Source organism: Meriones unguiculatus, chromosome 1 (genome assembly GCF_030254825.1).
Source record: "Meriones unguiculatus strain TT.TT164.6M chromosome 1, Bangor_MerUng_6.1, whole genome shotgun sequence".
Lineage (NCBI taxonomy): Eukaryota > Metazoa > Chordata > Mammalia > Rodentia > Muridae > Meriones > Meriones unguiculatus.
In genome coordinates, this window is record NC_083349.1 from 161,065,898 (window position 1) to 161,084,339 (window position 18,442).

An 18,442-nucleotide genomic window follows, 5' to 3' on the forward strand; every position below is an offset into this window, starting at 1 on the left:
GAGGATTAACTGCCCTTGAGGGTGTGCTTCTCAGCCGCCAGGCCTCTTCTGCCCAGCTGTCTCCTGCTACTCAGCTTCCCTGTGCATTTCTTTTCCAGGTGTGACACTTCTGGCTTTGTAGCGAGTGAAGAACAAACAGTGGTGACCCTCGAGGGCTAAAACTCACAGGTTCAGGGAGAAGCACGACTGGGCTCTCACTCTGTACCGGGAACCTGCTGGAACTTTCAGGCTTTTAGATGTAGTTACACATCTCTCCAGATCTTGGTATTGTGCTCTTACGTTTGTGTATGAAGAAACTGAGGCTCTGTGAATAATAAAATGATCGCTAGCCTCTGTATGCTACTCATTGCATTGGCTACTGTGCTAAGTATAAGCTCTATTCGTATTTGACCTTCATAGTGACACTGAAATGGCTCTTTTTTTTTTTCATCTGTGTTTTTTTTATTTATTTATCTGCTTATTTACTTATTTATTTATTTTTGCCTGGCCAAGCCACAGATCAGAATTGGCAAATCTCCCCCAGATAGCTAGCAGAGCTATGGTTTGAATACTGTTATGTCTATACCGTTTCAGTATTTGATCCCACTGTCGACCCTGGCCATAGGTTAGGATGACATTGTAGTCCAAAGAGGCACTTTGGAATGGAAAAGGAAAAACGTTGAGAATCGTCAGTTAATATATTGAAAATTGTATCAGGACAACAAATACAAGCTGAGACTGTCGTGGAAGGATGTGGTTGCCCGGCTGCATGCCTGAAGCACTCACAGGAATACTCGGATAGCCCTGTTTGCACTGCCCGTTTTTTTTTGACGTGTGTGGTTCTAGGCTATTATCTCCCATTGAGTCAATATGTTGAGCTCAAGTGGCTTTAAATATTTATTGTGCTCTTAGAAGTGTCTCATTGCTGGGCTGCCCCCCTCTCCGGAGTTCCAGTAGAGATAAGTGGGTTACAGCACATCCTTTTCTCACACCTCATTGTCTTGGGGGTTTCCAGAATTTAGTGCAGTCCAAAGTGCAGAGAGTATTTATGAATTTTTAAAGCAAACCAGGAGAGAATTTATTTTTTTTTCCTTCCTCCACCCTCATAAACTGAGGAAGATGGTTGACTTGGCCTCCTAGGGTAAATGAAACCCAGCAGAGAATGGAAAATGGCAACACTGCCCCGTCCCTGGCCATCCCAGCGCTGGGAGTGGTGGCACAGACAGAACACACTTGACGGAGAGATCGATAACAGCCCCAGCAGTTTTCTTGTGGTTTGAGCACGGCTGTTTAATTAGCTCTGCAGGGGGCTGCGGCGGCCTGCGCTGATGTTTTCAGGTGTGCTATCTCTTAGCGATTTGGTTCACTTCAGTGTTGGGCCAGTTTGCAAAACACCCTTCATGCATTTTTTCCATGATGATATCATTTTAAAGACAGCATTATAGAAACTGACTCTGTGGTCAAATGATACAGCTTTTGGAGAGAACAATACACTTAGAGCATGGTGAAGACTAGGGGGATGCTGGGAGGAAGTCACCTTTGCATAGGCCAGCATTGCCCAAATTCCTGAACGTTTCCCCCTCCCTCCTCCTCTTGATGCCACTGTTATTTAGGCACATGTAGGAGCTTATCTGCCCCAATCATCTTTAAAAAGTTCTGCCCTTGCTTGCAGTTCCGTTCCTTACCTTTCCTAGTTTTGTGTTGGGTTTGCACTCCTCCTCTGAGCAGTTTTTACCTGCGGCTGAAAAGCAAGCCAGCCAAGTTGTTCATTATCCTCTGAATCATTCAGTCGCTGGTTCCCACCCGCCATGCTCTGCTCTCTTTCTCATGCTTTTCATGTGAATGTTTGTATCATTTATTTTTAATTTTTTTTTATTCTGGAACACTGAAAGCATTTAAGGCTACGAATTTGTCATGGTGTACAGCTTTGCCTACAAACCATTCTCAAGTTCCGAGCTGTAGGCTTTAGAGACTGTTAGATATTTACCAGAACCTGCTGTTTACTCTAAGGTATTGGACCTTAATTCTGTTATTCTAAAGAGGGGCTACTGATACCCTTCCGGTTTTCAAAACAAACACATTTAACTAAAGTTTTCTCTTTAAAAGTGATGGCACGGTACATAGATGATAAATTAGATGATTGATCAACAGATGACCATACCGTTTTTTTTTTTTAAATTATTTCATGAGTATTCTATACTTTATAAAATTGGAGCTGGGTAGACTGCTCAGCTAGCAAGGCACCTGTTATACAGGTATGAGGACCTGAGTTCAGATCTCTAGCACGTAGAAATCTGGGCAGAGGCTGGATGGATAGCTCGTCAGTCAAGAGTGTATGCTATTACTCTAGAGGACCTGAGTCGGGTTCACAGTACTCAAGATGGATGGCTTTCAACTGCCTCTCCTCTCCTCTCCAGCTGTAGGGGCTCTGACACTCTCTTTTGGTCTCTGTAGACACATGCACTATGTGAACATATTTCATCACAGGCACACAAATATACACGTAATTTAAAATAAAGCAAAATAAATATATATATTTTTTTAAAAAATTGGAGTGATTATACAGTTTATAATCCCAAAACAGAGAAGTGGAAACAGGAGGATTTCGGGGGTTTCTAGCTAGCTAGTTTAGCTGAGTCAGTGAACTCCAGGCCAGTGAGAGATCCTGTCTCAAATGATAAGGCAGAATGTCCTCTGAGACAGAAATCGATCTGTAGACCAGGCTGCCTCAGACTCCTGAGTATTGGAATTATAGGTCCCCAGTGCTATGAACGTCTCATAATTTTCCATAAACTGGCAGCGCTTGATTTGCTTCACTTTTTACAAAGAAAGATTTTAAAACTTATGCTTCTTCATGGGAGACTTGTGTGAGGGAGCTCTGAGCCACCAAGAGCTTGTGGCTCACCGGGAGAGAGCTCCTCTGCAAGAAGTCAAGCAAAACCAAACCAAAACAGAACGGGTGAAATATGGGTCTTCCTGGTATGGAGGGCATGGTATCTTGGAGCCTGGGCAGACTAAGATGAGCTCCGTGCAGTCAGGAGGAATGACTCTGCTGTATAGTGGATTCAGCACTGCTTTTTAACTAGATGTCTTACGATTTGAAGGGACTTAGCAGTAACGAAGAAGAGCCAATGGACCAGCACAGAACAGGAGAACCCTTCACAGTTTTGTTCTTAAAGTGATCGCCAAGAGAAAAGAGCCATAGGAGCACGCTCTAGTCTATCAAGTGTTTAGGCTGAACTATTTTTCTCCAGTTACATCAGAAATTCTGCTTTTGCGAGGTGATCACGGTCTAATCGGATTTTATATACCTTCTTTTGTTACTAAGCATAAAAACTTCGTGAGAAGACCAGTTTATGCCATTCCCATCCAGGTGGGTTTTTTTTTTTCTTTTTATTGCTAGTCTCAAGTATTAAGGCATTAGTTCAACGTTGTATCTCTTTGCTTTACGGTTTCCCCAGAAATAATCTAATAAGGGGAAGGGGGAAATCAAATTCACCTATTTCATTGTACTGTGGAAGATGCTATGAACTGAAAATAGCATCGCTTGTAATTAGGTCTGTGGGGAAGCTGTCCTGAGCACCCCAAGCAAGGACTCGTGCTAGCACGCTTTCCTTGTTCCTACGCTACTCTTCTGTTATGTCATTTGTAGAACATTTGTGCTAAGAGTTTTTCCTGCAGGATTTTAGAGTCAAAGAGCCTTTTATCTGCTGGTGTCTTTTCTACCTCAGTCTCTCCCCAAGCTCTGACCTGTTCTATTGTTCAAGCCCTCAGTTAAAAAGGAGTTGCTTTGCATGAATAGCTCCCGTGTTCCTCGCGGCATGTTTCATCAGTCACCTAGCCCCTCCACCTAGCGTCCGGAAACTACAACACCTCCACCGCCGCCGTGTGAGGAGACCCTTAGTTGCGGGGTAGAGAGAACTCTGCTGCATTTGCTTTTTTTATTTGTTTGTTTTGTTTCACATAATTCATGTAATTTTGTACAAATTACAGAGATGGTAATTAAACAGTTGAATTTTCTAGCACCACAGATTTTGTTGAAGGGGACACAGCAGTTACATGGAAATGCATGTGTCGTCATCAGAAGCCAGCCAGGCACCTGCTAGCGCCTTTCCTAGGGCACATCCCAAGGATCCTGTTGGCAGCTCGTCACAGCCCTCCCACACCCTGGCTACAGCGGGCAGTAGGGAGATGTCTGTTCTGTGCTTGCATTTGAAATGTCTTTTGTTTTTACTCTGGGCATTTGTTTTCCATCAGCTTGTAATGTGGTATCATTGATTGTTGCAAGTGATGCATTATTCATGCCACTCAAGTTTCATTCCATTAGTGCGATCAGCCTTAGTGTTTGGTCTGAAGAGATACAGTTATGTCAAGGACTCTCTCTCTATATCAGCTTGTCCTGTTTGCATTTGTTTCACATTTATAGAAAAGATTTCTTATAGCGTAGATCTTCTAATTTTGTTGATGCCAACTGGAATGAAGTCAGTTGATATAAGGTTGAAGTAAACATTATCTTTTAAGTAATTTTATATTTTATAAATAACTATTGCATACTATTTGAAAAATTTGGCATGCACAAAATTTGGAATCATATGAGGAGGAAAATAAAATTACATGGAATTTTATCACCTTATTAACACGTTCATCTTCTAGTCTTCTAGAACATTTTGGAGAAAGTAAATTTATGTTGTATATATACAGTTTAAATACCAATTTTAAGTATTATAGAATATATTTGTTACTATTTTACATTTTAAAATTGGATTTTTGATATATATATAATTGTTCATTTCAGCCATAATTTATTTTCTTCTATTTATTTATTGAGAATTTCATATATGAGTGCTTTATTTCCATCATTTCCACTCTCCTTGTCCTCCCTCTATTTCTACATTGTTATGGCTTCTTATTCTTTAATTATAATTGTAACATGTTTTATATGTATATAATTTATAAATAACACTTGGTGAGTTCATTTAGTGCTGCTCCTGTGTGCATGGATTCAGAGCTGAACCCATTGGGATTGGGACAACCTATCACAGAGTTCATCTGTAGAGAAGACCGCGTGTCCCTCTTTCTGTAGCCTTTAACTCTCCGTAGCTCCTCATCAAGGAGTGGTATCTTGTGAGATTTCTTCCATCCACATTGACATGTCGGTTGATTTTGCCACTTTGGGGGCCCTGTTTAGGCAGCTGTATCATTGAGAGTTTATGGGTGCAGATTCCATGTTGTATACAGAAGCCACTTTCTTTCTCTCAGCCGACATCTTGGCTGCCTGGCTCTTAATCTTTCTGGCCCCTCTGCTATACTGTTTCTGGCCCTCAAGTGTAGGAATTGTATTATAGATTTATCAAATGAGGCTGGACGCCTATAGTTAGTTGTTATCTACATTTTGACCAGATATAGAGTTTTGCGATGGTCTCTGTCTGCTGTCAAAAGAATCTTTTTTTGATGGGGGTGAGTTACTCTTCTCTGTGGGTATTTAGAATGCAGTTAACTTACAAAATGGTTTGTGAAAGTGGTAGTTGTAGATTATTCTCTTGGGACAGTGTCTTTACCAGCCATGTCCTTACCTGGGTAGCTGACAGGGTTTACAGTACTAGGCATGAACTCCCTTAAGTTCAATTAGGTGAATGTTGGTTACCCCAGGATACAAGTGCCACTGTAGTACTTTTGGAAATACCTTGCCATGCAGCTCATTGTTGTGGTTCACAGACTTTACAACTTGTTCGGGCTATTGTTTGTTTTTCTCTCTTCACAGTTGCATTGCTCCTTTTGGTACTGTGAGAGCTGCCAGGTTAATTCCAGCTCTGATTCTCCAAGTTCTATGTCAGAACATCTTCAATTTTACAGAAGCAATCAACAGAAATGACAGTAGCCTTTATTGCTCTTGGGGTCTCTTGGACGCCCCTGATCAGCAACTCAAGAAGAGGTTCCTATGCTAGGATTTTTGTTACTCTGTGGAATACACATACACACACATACATACACAATATTTTTGATCATATTTTATTATTGGTTTGTTTTATAAATAATATCTACCTCTTTGTTTATCACTATGTTCATATCTCTAATGATATCTTTAAGTTATACTCTTAGAAATAAGGTTATTAGACTAAATAATAGAACACTTAAAAAGTCCATGCTGTATATTATTAAGCAACTTCCAAACACTGAGCCAATATCTTTAATTTGGTTAAAAAAAATACTTTTCAGACTTTAGCTTATGCTGCTGTCACCATGTTTGTTTTGATGTTGCGTATGTTTTTATTTCAGTTAAAAACTTCAATGATATATATTCATAGAGAAGTTAGGACATTGCTTTTCTGTGAAGATAACCAGAGCACTTTGGGGGCGCACTTCCTCACAGCTGCTGGATGCTTGGGGACCGTCTTCTCTTGGTGTGTAATTTTTGACAACTTAAATGGTTGGACCCTGTAGACCGAAGAATGGGCATGGTTCAGGTCTGAGCATCCAGATGGGTAAGAGCTCTGCAGATCTGCCCTGGGAAAGGGAGAGCTGCTGTCTGCTCCAGAAGCAATTGCCGAGATTGTGTTGTGTTTCGGCGCATTTGTAGAACTCTTTCATGACCTAGATATTTTATTTATAATCATGGAAAAATTAATAGAAAAAATTAATTAGGCAATCTAATCAAACAAGTCACATTTGAAATGACATGTATGCTTTATTTTTTTTTTCGTTATTGGCTCTTAAGAAATGAAGTCTAAAAATGTACAGTAATGTCCGTGACATAATGCAGCTTAAACTTAATGTAATATTTCAGCTCTGACCTTAAGAGAAGTACAGAAAACACCAAACTCAAAGGGAACATTTTAATTATACTGCTGTGACTCCATTACTTCCTTTCATCCTTCTGTTATAGTATGTGTTAAGGAAAATTAATACATTTTACCTCCCCTTAAATGGCTTTGTAAAACAAATAATGATTTTTAATGTTGTGATTCCACTAATTCATTTTAACCATCTCTCAACTCTTCTCTAAAGAGACTGCATGATGCAAATAGTGATTTTTATTCCTCCATCCTATTTGGTAGGAACAGGGTTTTCATGGTGTTATAAAATGATTCCAAACCTTATGATAGTAGACACTGTAGTCTGGAAGGTCTTTGATTGTCTTTCTTCTTGAGCACATCACTCAGGATCTTGCATCTGTAGGGTATTATTGATGACAAAGGAAGGAAATGCACCAGTGATCAGAGTACCTGGAGTTATTTTAAAATTCTGTTAATTCAGAGGCAGTAAAGTCTTTTCAAGTCTCTGACATTTTCTGATTCCCTGTTTGCCCATGTGAGAATGGTGGATGGTATTCTCTCAGATAATTCATGGAGTAACAAATGTCATATTGCACCTACAGAAGATCCTTAATAATGGTTTCCTTTTACCCTTGTGGAAGATGAGGGTTGGACCAAGAACTTCACTGAAAGAAACTGAATCCGTTAAGCATTCATCACTCAGAGAAGCGATGCCTTCACCCAGGTCTTTGTCCTTCCTTGTGATACAGCTGTATCAATAGATAGCGAACTAAGTGCCGCACCTTGTCTGTAGATAGCATCTTGTGTTTGCAGCTGCTTGACCAGTGTGCAGGGATCACAAATGTTCTTTACAGAATAGCAGTTCATGTTCATTAAGGAGACATTTTCCATAAAAATCAGTAAATTGATTCCAAGAGGATGAGGTGTGTTTTCTCCAGATTTGGTATGGTTTGTCTGCTCATATCTGTGGAGAATTACAGTGAATTTGGTTAGAAGTACCAACTGTTTACTTTCATCAGCCTCCTCTTTTTTTTTTTTTTTTTTTGATACAGAGAGTTTATGTAAAGGTATAAATGCAGCTTGAAGCCAAGTGATCCCTTGGCTTCCTAGAGATTGATGTACTGAAACTGGGGCTGCTATCCTTTGGGTCCCCTGAGTGAAGTGATTTTGGTTTTCATCACTTCTACTCTTTCTGATGCTTAACTGAGCCGCTCATGGAAGCCTGTAGCAAAAACATGTCATTGAGATTGTTATCCATTTGAATCTGGGTCATATTTTATACTATAAAACGCTATAGCATTCTTGAAGATAGTTTTTAGTTAAAATTTTACTTTGCTGTTATTTATGATTGATGTTAATAGTCTATTTCATTTATTTATTTATTTTGGTTTTCCAAGGCAGGGTTTCTCTGTGTAGCTTTGGCTTTCCTGAATTCACTTTATAGACCAGGCTGGCCTTGAACTCACAGAGATCCACCTGCCTCTGCCTCCCTGAGTGTTGGGATTACAGGTGTGTGCCGATGCTCCCTGCTCTAGTCTTTTTTAAAAGTTAATCACTGTACCAGCTTTGAATTTTTTCATTCTACATGATCATTGTTCAGAAAGTTACTTTTCTAAGAATTCCATACTTGATGCTTCTAATTATATGATTCATAATCTCAAATTCTCATATTATAAAGAGTGAAGAAAATCATATTTTTTCAAATTCAAACCAATATTGTCTGATTTGCAGATATTATTTAAGCCATAATTATTTGTGATGACTGCTCCCCTGCTTGACTTTGAATGAATCTAGGCTGTCCTCATTGCCATGACAGCCTTTCGGGTTCATCATTATTATAATAGCATCCATAAAGTTTTATTTATATTATCTTATTGTATATCTATTTTGTTTGCAAAGCTGTGAACTGTTGAAAGGGAGGACATCTATCTCTTTAATGATATCCATTAGTATGTGTCCCCATTGTTAATAAATAACAGATGTTTTCCAAGTTATCTTTAGCTGATTTAAACATGGAATATTATATACATGTTCAAGATATAAAGCGTTACTGGTCAGAGGTTATTTCTGTGTAACTTGACTTGTCACTCTGACATGATCTGTCTATCTATCTATCTATCTATCTATCATGAATTTTGGTGGTAGGATTTATACATAAGGAAAGACATTTGCATATGATTCAAAATGTTGCATTAATAAGGAAAAAGATTACCTACAGCCTTCAACCTGCTTTGGAATCTATCTCTGCTCATCATAAGATCTCTGCTTTGGAGCCACTTGAGACATTTAAATCTTCTCTGAAAGGATGGTCAGTAGCTGTCTAATTGAAGTCTACTTCTGTGGAGGTAGGTTGAGTCAGGGTAAATGGGAACCTGCCTTCCTGGTAATCTCTCGAGCCAGAGCAGGACTTACTCTCTGTGCAGGTCCAGCCACTGACCTCCCTTCCCGTGCCTGTCTTCTTTCAAATGGTAACTGAAACCATTCATCCAGTGAGTCCAAACACTATCTCAGCGAATGCCAGAGCATTTGTACGGGACAGTCAGAGAAATGCCAGAGTGCTCTCTGTTAGTATTTCCAATGTCTCTGGGAAAGTTAATTTTAGTGTCACATAAATTCTTTATCTGGAAAAACAGATTGATCTATAGTCAAGAAGTGAGCGCCTCTTGGCCAGCAGTGTTCTTTTGTTTTAGTGTGTCTTTAGAAACAACTTATGTACTTGACCAAAGAAAATATTAAGAAACTACTTTTGTTAGCTATATTAGGTTCCGAAATATGTAAATGATAAAGACACAGTTCTCTTTAGCAATTTTAGTCTACTGGCAATAAATACTCATATATAAATATAATGTAAAAAGTACAAAACATGTTGCAGTAACTGCCACAATAAACATTTTGTATGTTTTTGTGTTTTCAAATAGCATAGAAATAAATTAATTATCTCTCTATAAAATTTATAATTGAATCCTTACTTCACACTGTAAACAAAAAGAAATTTTAATTAACTACCTAAATGAGAAAGGCATAGCTTTTGTCAGACTAAAGGAGAGCCTGTGTTAAAATCCTTAGGGTGAGGAAAGACTTTTTAAATTGAGTATGAAATCATAGACTATAAATGTGATAAATTTGATTAAAGCAAAATATAATTTTTGTACATTGAAAGAAACTACACACAAATGAGAGTGGATATCTATTTTTATTTCATTCTGACAACAAAGGAGCGTGACAGAGCCCCACGTGAGTCAGAGAACTCCAGCAGGAAAGTCAGGCCATGGGCATGCACGGAAAGTCCTCAGAGAGAAAATAGAAATAGCCAAAAACGTCGAGCAAGTAAAAAATATAAATTAGAACAAATAGTGAAACTCCATTTTATAATGGAGGCCAAATGAAGAGTACAAAGAGGGAAAGGCCTGGCAGGGTGGTTTCCCGGCAAGTACCCAGAGCAGCAGGAACCTCAGGGCACAGGCCAGTGTGGTCCTGGAGAGCTGGGCTGCATATGTTAGGCTCTGAAAACACCACGTTGGGAGGAAACGAACAGAAACACAGGATATTTGTCTCCAAGGCAGGGTCTTTTCCTTGTACACTGCTGTTTTCTACATTGACAGAGTCCATTCACTGACTCCCTAACATTTGGTAGGCAGGATCTGATCACTCCATCCGTGTGGCAAATAAGTCACTACAAATAAAAACAGAACTTTAAAATTTTGGGTTTACTTACATCCAAAATACTCGTACTCTTTAACATTAGAACCAACCCAGACCTGCGGGACCTGCTAGGCCTGGCTTAGTGTCATCTCCCACTCCCTGGGCCCCTCCCCCAGCCAGCTGGGAAAGACTATTTCACCTTCCCTTGCTACTCTAAAGCTATTTGTATATTTACATTTATTTTGCATATTTATACATTTGTTGTTTATATATTGGTTCTTTCATTTTGAATCTGTGTGTGTTTCTTCCAAGAGCTTTTTCTTGACTGTTCTAGAGTTACAGTTTTGTTCTTGTTGACTGTCTGAGAGCTTATTACTTCTGCTTATGTCAAGTCATTGTCTGAACTCCATAAATTCCATTTTTCAAGAGAAACACCAGGTCATGTTTTCTTGCCGCCATGACTTTACATATTTGTAGTTTTCTTCCTGGCTCTCAGACAGAGCTAATGTGTCCTTGTGTCCTGAAGGCTGTGCCCATGCCCACGTTTCATCTCTAAGGAGCTTCTCTAGTTTTCTGGGATGTGGGCACAAGGAATTGACTGTGAGGTAAGCAATACATTGGGCTTTGCATAAGGTTCTTATGTATCTAATACCAGGGAAAATTTGGTTATATTTTTGGTGATATAGTAAAAAAAAGGGGGGTGGGGGCTAGACTTCAGAATTGGACATTTCTAGTTAAGTGATTTTGGAAAAATCTTATAAAACCCTTGAACTTGGAGTGTTTGTTTCATAACAAGTCTAAGTCATAGTCTCACCCACTGAAGGGCAGAAATAAAACACATCAGAATTGCAGAGCTTAATCTCTCTGAGAGGATGCTGTCAACCATAAACTGCTACTTACATGTGGATTATTAATGGCAGCAATGTATTTTCATGGTGTCCAGCATTCTTTTAGTGCTTTTCATTTTATAGATATACAGCGTCAGTATGTTCACAGGTCAACACAGAGCCCCTCTCCTTCGTGTCTGCTTTGTGGCCTTTGAGCTTTAAAGAATAGGTAGCTTAAGTGCATTGAGGCTGGGGGTTTCCTGTAAAAACACAAACATTGTTCAACTTGGTGGATGCTGTCTTCACATATGCAGGATCATGAGCCACAGTTCCCATGAGTTCCCGTGGTCAGGGTGGCTGTCCACTGGTCTTCTGAGTTCGTGGCAAAGGCTTTGGGTCAATAAAAGACATCTGTCAGGATTTGGGTGCTTCCTTCCTAAAGAAGTCATTTATCTAAAACTTAAAAACTGATTGCCTTTCAAAATACTGTGCATATTGACATTAGAAATGGACTATTTTTAATTTAAAAAATCCTTTTTGTTGACAAAATTGGTGTGTTTTTTTTTGACAGTTTTATACACATTTACAGTTCACTCTGTCTACTCTCATTCCTACCCTCTTTATCTCCCCCTCACCCCGTCACACATACTATGGCCTGAAAATAGCATTTCAGAGCCCCTCTTCCCATCTTCTGGATTCTTTCACCCTTTCTTCTGAGATATTTCCCGAGTCTTGGAAGGGTGGAATAAACGTCTTGTTTAGTGCCGAGCATTCTATTATTGTGCGTTCTTAGTACCTTCAACAGCCACCCTCTCCATATTCATGGTATTTACCGCCAAGAGAAGCTGTGCTGATTAAGTCAGAGTAGTCTTTGTCTGAGTAAGCATAAGTATTTAGAACTCAGTTTGCTGCTCAACAGTATCAGGCTCCCTGGCCCCTAGAGCGTGCGGCTTCCCAGCCATGACTTTTGTACTGTGTTTACAAAACCAAGCATGTAGAGCAGATCTCAAGTTGAACCCAAAAGCTGTTGGTTACGCCGATAACACCCATGCCACTAATGGATCAGTGTGCGCATCTGGCCGGATAGGTTGGCGTTCTAGTTTGTAGGGTTCACAGGTTGGTGAGGCCATTACTGTCTTCATCCTCAGCAGCCTGCATGGTACCTTCTGAGGCTGTGAAAGCTAGCTAGCAGGGAGGAGGCTTCCGGCTCATTCCCAGCTTGATTTATCTGTATGTTGCAACCAAGATGTTTGGTATCTTCAGCAATAGGGAGTCAAGAGAGATGGTGAAAGTTTAGATTGGTTAGGGGACTTCCCAGACCAACTCACAAGGAAGTGCCCCATACCTGACACTAGGACTTTTTTTTTTAATGTAAAAACAGCTTGTAGGAGTAGTACTTCCAAGCCCTGAAGAACGTATTTCTTCTAACTCCTGTTATTACGTGCACATGTAACTTGGGATATATGTTTTCTTTAATTTTTTGAGTTCTTTGATACTCTGTATATTAATCCTCCTTTGGATGTATAGCTGGGAAAGATTTCCTCCCGTTCTATAGGTTGCTTCTTCACTCGGTTGACAGTTTCCATGGCTGTACAGGCGCTTTTTGCCTTCATGTAGACAGTTTGTCAGGTGTCGCCCTTATTTCTTTACCACCTGAGTCCTATTCAGAAAGCCTTTACCTGCACCTGTGTATTAGGTTGTGCTCCTCCTCTTTTTCTAGAGTTTCAGAGTTCTGTGTTCTATGTTGAGTTCCTTAACTCATCTGGAGTTGATTTTTATATACAATGGGAGAGAAGGCTGTAGTTTCATTCTTCTTTATGTGAATATACAGTTTTTTTCAGCACTATTTGTTGAGGAATTTTTTTTTCTATAGTGTGCCATATTGGCTCCTTTGTCAAAAATCTGGTAGCTGTCATTGTATGGGACTATAACTACATCCTCTAGTCTATTTTGATTAACATGTCAGTTTTTGCCAGCAGCATGCTGTTTTTATTATTGTGATTCTTTAGAATACCTTGGTGCCAGGTATGAAAACAACTCTTACAGTATTCTTACTACCCAGGAAAGATTTGGCTGTGGGTTTCTTCTTTTTCATATAAATATTAAGAATAAAAAAAATTATGTGAAGAATGGCACTGAAAATGTCATTGGAATTCCATTGAATCTATTGATAGCTCTGATAGGATGCCATTTTCACAATATTAATAATTTCTATTCATGAGCCTAGGAAGTTTCTTTCATTTTCTAGTGATTTTGTGTCTTTCATAGAGTAGAAAATTCTTGAATGCAGAGAAATTCAAGATCCGTTAATATAGCTTTGGGAGACGAAGCTTAAGTCCGTAAGAACACAGGAGGTTCAAGGAGAATACTGAACTAAAATCACACAAGTTTGTCAGGTGGTGTCCTCCTGTCTCGTGGAACTGGAGAAGGAACACAAAGACATTAGGCTTTAACAATGTGCAGCGACATGCAACAGAGACTGGGCAAAGTGGGCAGTATATGAATTTTCAGAGAATAAACAAAGATCTTGAGTTTTGAGTGCAAGCTAGCTTTGAATGCATGTACCTCTTGTAGTGGAATGAGACAAAGTATTAATGCTTGTGACATCAGCAATTTCTATGATGGTTTTGAGCAATTCAGCTACTGAGTCTTTCCCTTACCTGTACATTAAGAATACCATTTGCCTACGCCTGCATCAAAGGCATCAGGATTGATAGAGAAGATGTGTTTTACTTGCTGTGGTAATAGAGTTAGATTTCCAGGACTTCATTTTTATGTAGCTTCTCTACTCAGGGGTGAGATAATAAAACATCTCATAGAGTTGTGTAATTTAAATTATTAATAATTAAAAACACATTATATATACAGTTCATCCCCAAAGACTAGATTTATTTGTGCTTCAGAATCAACAAATGTAACTTTTTTTTGTTAGTATGTATTTTGCTTGAATAATCTGAGATTATTAGATTAGCAAGCAGACCCAATGATAATGGGTGAGAATCTTTAAGCCAGAAAAGTAGGTGAAAATTGATTCATAGAGTATTAGCAGCATTCATCATGTTGTTCATACAGTGTGACAGGGGTGTAATTTCTAGCTTATCACACACACACATCTATATGGATTTAGGGTCAGAATAGCGGTTGCCTTTAGAAAAGGAGAAGAAAGAACAAGGGAGCTTTCCAAGGGGAATGGAATCTTCCTTCTCTTGACCAGTGTCACTTTCACCAGTGTGTACCATTGTCAAAATCTCATTGGAGTAAACACCTAAAAGTGCATTTTCTGCATATTGTAACAAAAATGAAGCATAAAAATATTTACATGGAAAATTGCTAGGTATGTGAGAATAACCACATGGGCATCGTGGCTCATAGTATAAGGAGAAATAATTTTGGAAAACAGTGAAAGGATCATTAAAAATAGTCAGTGTGGAGCTACAAGAATACACTCTATTATATGCGAACAGGATCTTCCTTTCTCCCTCTTTCCCTCCCTCTCTTTCTTTCTTTGCGCATTTATGTATGTATGTATGTATGTATGTATGTAATCCAGGGCACTGTGTATGCTAGCTAAATACTCTCTATTCAAGCATAGCCCCAGTGACTTTTATTTTTATCTCAATACAGTTCTGCTTTATCTTCTAAGAAACCAGCCTAAGGAGTTAGAATTATTTTCCCTGGAACCCAGATAATCTAAGAGCATGTTAGAGGAATCCCTTTAATAGGCTCACCAACCATAGCCACGTTTCCAGCCATCTGCAGCATATGCTTCGGAGACATTTTTTTGCATTCAGATAATTTGACAGTTGAATCTGTGAATTCTCTGTCTGGAAGCCCTTGATGCTAATTATGGTATTAAATTTCTCAAAGAGCAGGAAAGAGATTACGATAACAATAGTTTGCATAACTCAGGCAGTAATATCAATCATGTGAAAAGAACAGTGTGGTTTGTGGTTTGTAACCTATATGTTGAGTATGTAGAATACACATTTAAAGTATGAGCTTTAAAAAATGTCAAGAGAGTACCAGTGACTATACTTGAAGTACTTTGGAAACATTTATTATATTGTTAAATCTGTAGTATAACAGTTTGGCAAACCAATTTGTAGTGTGATAGTTTAATGAACTAGAGTATAATTGATGGAAATAAAAGAGAGTCCATTTTGGTTTGATAAATTATCGGGGTATGTAAAATGAGCAGACATAAATGAAAACACTGCTAAGAAATAGCTTTGGAAACTAGGGGAGTCTTTTAGAAACATTCATATTTGGTATTTTCTGTGTCATGTGTAAAACATTAATGACATTTGCCTTAAAATACTTTTATTTATTTCAAAATGTCACCCATCCCTATAGCACATTTTGATACTATCCATTCATCGTCACCTCTCTCCAGCTTCCTGCAGCCACCCTCCGCTCTATTAACCCCACAACTCGACGGCCTTCTCTCTTTTTGGCTACACATCACCCTGTGAGTTCAGTGTGTGGGACTGTGGGGCCATCCACTGGGACATGGTTGCACACCATCAGCCACATCCCCAGAAAAAAGAGACCCTTTTTCCTCAGCAGCCATCAACTGCCAATAGATCCTCCTTCCTCACTGACCCCGGGGTCCTGACTGATGTGAGTTGATGTGTGCCACAGTTATGTCATATCCCGAAGGGAGCTGTATTATCCTTCCTCATTGGTCAGTTCTTCCATTGTGTCCATCCACTCTTCTGAGATTTTCCCTGAACCTTGGATGTGGGAGGTTCATACAGATGCGTCATCCATAGCTGAGCTGAGCTGAGCTGAGCTGAGCTGAGCTGAGCTGAGCTGAGCTGAGCTGAGCTGAGCTGTCATGGTTGCATTAACTACTACCTACTGCAAAACAAACAAACAAAAACAAACAAAACAAAACTTTTCTAGTCCAAGTAAACTTTGGCCAACAAAACTTATGGATATAAACACAAATTTTTATAGTACCATTTGACAGCCACAGCAGTAGGGTCCCACTAGAGCCTGTGGTCTCCCTCATCTTGGGCTCTTCGCCAGGCTTACCACACCAGGCTTGAGATCCCTCCTGTGCAGCAAGCCTCACAACTGGAATTGTTTTTGATGACTGGCAAGAGAATCAGTCTTGGTGTACCGGCGCACCTTCTGTGTGGGTAGATGGGTGGATCATGTACTTACTCCTATGAAAAGTCATGACCACTTTGCCGTTGAAGTGGCAGTGTTGTCAAGAATGACATATTGTTTTGGTAAGAAAGAGAGAGAGGGAGGAAGGGAGGGAGAGAGAGAGAGAAACTTGTTTTGAGCCAAATGAAGTAAGTAAACTCTTCCGTCTACCTGTTCATCAGAATCAACTGATTTGGTCCTGAGAGAAAGAGCCTGGAAAGGGGTTTTCTTGTCATGTATCTGTTGGTTCTCAAATCCATCTGTGAAGTGTCAGCTTGCCTGTCCTGGGGCCTGTGCAGCTGTCACAGGGTTCCCTGTGTTCTGAGGATGCTGTCTGTTCTGTCCTCACTTCTACGAGGATCTCTCCATTATTCCTTCACTGTCACTCCCTGCTTCAAAAACGATTTGTCCACCAAGGACAAAATGCTAATTTTTACATATTGTCATGAATACAATATGTAACCATGTATAAAAGTTTATGTCCAGTGAGAAATAACCAATATCATATAAAGAGACGTGACATGTTCCTTGGGAAGCCATGTTCCACATGAACATGTACTTTCCATGAAAAATTGAAAATAATTCGTTGAGTCTCCATCTTGACCTGTAAGGAGTCCATGCTGGTGTAATGGCCTATTAGCAAGCATGAACCTTATCCCAAGCCCAGACTGGTCCTTTGTGACCCTAGACCCCTGTGTGTGACCATGGACTAGTTTGGTAAAAGTAACTTTATGTGAGACAAGTTTAAGACAATCAGGTGACCGCCTGAGAAAGTCAGCAGGCCCACACACTATGGAGCGTGCTCTCTGTAGCTTACCACGTTCTCCAAATTGACGACTATGTCAACTGCTCTCTGACCTCTGGAATGACCTTTGCCTTTACCTCCTCAGGTCTGAAGGATAACTGCCTCCCCCCCCACCCCCCGCCAAGGCAACCCTGAGCAGAATTGCTGATTTTCTTTTGAAGATGGATCCCGTGGTGCCCTGTGTGCTGGGTGAGGGTGTGACCTTGGCTATGCCTATCTACCCAGGTCCCCCAGAGAGAGGTGCCACCTGTCCCGATGTTTGTTCAGGGGGTTGTGCTCCCCCCAGTACTAACCAGCTCCTAAACCAAGAGGCCAATTCTCTTCTGCTGCAAGGCTTGGCTCACTGTCAGTCTTGGAGAAAATAACTTTATTATGTTACTTGAACTTAGTCAGTAAATAGTCTGATTATTTGAGATGACCTTTTTTTTTTAACATGTTTAGTGTCAGGTCCAAATTCTGGCAGTTGGTTAGATAAAAGCCAGCATTCCTCCCGAACCTGTGAAGTCAGTTCCCTTCTACCAAAGGAGCCATTTCCTTATCACTAGCAGAAGGAACAAATGGCTATCTGTGGTGCCTATCAGCATATCAGAGCTCCTGCTGGCCTTCAGGCTCCTCTGGATCACAAGTACCTGTTACATACTTTAGAGTCCATGCTGGCATCCTGGTTCTTCTCACCTAGCCCTTTCCCTAAACTTCTCCAGCTATGGGCTTCCCTCCCCCAGCTTTCCTCATTCTTCTCATAGTCCTGCTATTTCAGCCTCTCTTCTTCCTCCCCACTCCTCACTTACCTCTCTTAGTACTCTCTCATGCCTCTCTTTACCACTTCCCCTTCTCAACTCCCTGAGCCCCATTGCCTGGTCCAGTCTACTAGTCATGTTCAGTCTGTTGGCATTTCGTCAGTCTGCTTCTTGGTTGTCTAGTAATCTATGATGTCATCATGTATCGACTGCCAGGTAGATGCATATGGCGGGTGTGGTTCAGCTGCTCAGGAGCTATAAATGGACTGCCTGCCTCTTACCTCTTTCTCTTGCACTCTCTTTCTTCCTCTCTTTTGCTCTCTCCCTCTCTCCTACTCTCTGCTTTCTCCACTGGGGCATCCCTACCCCCATCATGTTCCCTCTCTCTCCGTCTCCATACAGTAAACCTCTTTCATACAATATCTCTTGTACACATCATTTTTAAGAGCCCAGCTAGCTCAGTGGTAGAGCATTGGTGGTTCAGTAGTAGAATTCTCTCCTGCCACATGGGAGACCTGTGGTCAA

General features: G+C 40.2%; 1 protein-coding gene across 5 annotated transcripts in view; it reads left to right on the top strand.

The window, feature by feature from the left end:
- Bbs9 (Bardet-Biedl syndrome 9) overlaps nucleotides 1–18,442 on the top strand; it is a 379,885-nt gene that overhangs the window by 236,646 nt on the left and 124,797 nt on the right. The window lies entirely within an intron of this gene.